The 1,843-nt window shown below is 39.2% G+C and overlaps 1 non-coding gene across 1 annotated transcript; it reads right to left on the bottom strand.

Moving 5' to 3' along the window:
• Positions 1–328: 328 nt before the first annotated feature.
• Positions 329–433, bottom strand: LOC128685860 (U6atac minor spliceosomal RNA). The gene has a single exon (XR_008406569.2). It is a non-coding gene; the product is annotated as a U6atac minor spliceosomal RNA (small nuclear RNA).
• Positions 434–1,843: the final 1,410 nt, after the last annotated feature.

Raw genomic sequence — 1,843 nt, 5'->3', positions numbered from 1 at the left:
TCTACTTATAGCTCTTTGTGCTTTATAACTGCTCTGCCCCTCAAGTACTGTAGTAACATGTGTAATGCACAAAGTTCTTGTCTAGTATCTTCAGAATTAAAGGCTTAAAAACACAATATCATGACTGGAACAATACACAAATGACCCATACATAAGAGACCGAAACTAACGGAAACGTTTCAGTCCGACGTGGACCATTGACTAATAATAATGATAATGATCATAATTTTCATAAGCGCATATTTGATATATCTTTTGCGAGACGTCCGTATATGTGGAGGGTGTGACGGGGGTTGACGCCCCCGTGGCCCGGTCCATGATCAGACCTCAAAATGTGTTACGTGTCGCCGAAGCAACTGAACAGCTTTGACAGTAAACGTGTTGTCCGTCCTTGTCGAGGGAAGAACTCTCCTTCTCTTCTTTCGTACAACACTTACAAATGCACTGCCTAGTACAACACTTACAAATGCACTGCCTAAACAGTTTTGTTAGTGTTATTAATATCGGAAAATAATTTCTTTCTTGCTAATATCAAGTATAATTTAATTTTATTATGAATAGGTGATTATTTTTTAAGTTGAATTATGTAAATTTACTTAAGATTATTAGATACCAAATTTCACATTCCTTAACAGAATATTTAAAGACAATAAAATGTGCTCCTAAGAATTTGATTCTTTAATTTAAAATATACACATAATTTTGTGAATATGTCCGACTTGCATAGGTTCAGTATCTGTGAAAGATTAAAATGCTTCACTCTGGCAAAGCTGAAGTTACTGTTACTTGAGATTTAGCATCATTTAAGATTATCTCATCTACAAACACAGAGTAAAAAGATATTTTGGCAATCATTTATACATGGGTGGGTACACACATTTATTCACTAAGAGAAGGCAGATAAGGTAGAGTAAAGGGGAGCAAAGATGTAAGAGGGAGAGAAAGAGAGAGAGTGTGTTGGATGGGAGAGTGAAAACTCCGAGCAGTAAGGACGTGACAACCCAACAAATTGTCTGAGACAACCTAAAGGTTTTTCCCAAATCAGTGTTGTTGTGCTTGATCGACGGAGACATTAGTTTCAAGAGGGGCAGTGTTGTGTGGACAGTGTTGTAATGCCAGTGTTGTTTGCTATTGTTGTGTGGACCAGTTTTGAGACGCCAGTGTAGTGCGGTGGTGCGAGGCCAGTGTTGTATGGAGCGTTGTTATGTGGGCCAATGTTGTGATGACAGTTGTTTGATGCTAGTGTTGTGTGGCCCAATGTTGTCACGACAGTGTTACGTTGACCATTCTTGGTAGTTCCAGTGTAGTGGTACCAGTTCTGTTTTGGCCATTGTTGTGTGGACCAGTGTTGTGTTGGCCAGTACTCGACGCCAGTGTTGTGTGAACCAGTTTTGTTGGGACCTATGTAGTGTGGACGAGTGTTAAGACAATATTTAGTAAATTAGTATATTTATTCCAATGTTTAGTGGACCAATGTTGTACGAACCAGTGTTGTCTCGACAAGTGTTTTGTGGGCCAGTGAATGATGTTCAGGAAAAATTAAAATTAACAGATATGCGGAGCATGTATGTTACTTGTCAAGATACACCCAGGTCATCAGGCAGGTTCAAAAATTAGGTAATTGTCATTAGGTTAGGTTAGGTAAGGTTCGTCAGGAAACAGGACAAATGTTTCCTGACGCGGGTCTTAGTCAGATTATGACCCGTCATTGGAGCTTTGGTCATCTGACCGAGGCCTTCTGCTGGCTTACCGGTCCACCCCTTTAAAAATTATGATCGTTTGTATGGTAATTTTCATTATCAGGCAGTAATGCATTACGTCATCTGATTCATAATTCATAACA

This window comes from Cherax quadricarinatus, unplaced genomic scaffold (assembly GCF_038502225.1).
Source record: "Cherax quadricarinatus isolate ZL_2023a unplaced genomic scaffold, ASM3850222v1 Contig2, whole genome shotgun sequence".
Classification (NCBI taxonomy): domain Eukaryota; kingdom Metazoa; phylum Arthropoda; class Malacostraca; order Decapoda; family Parastacidae; genus Cherax; species Cherax quadricarinatus.
The sequence above is the reverse complement of the archived record's forward strand: the minus strand, read 5'-3'. Positions and strand labels throughout refer to the sequence as shown.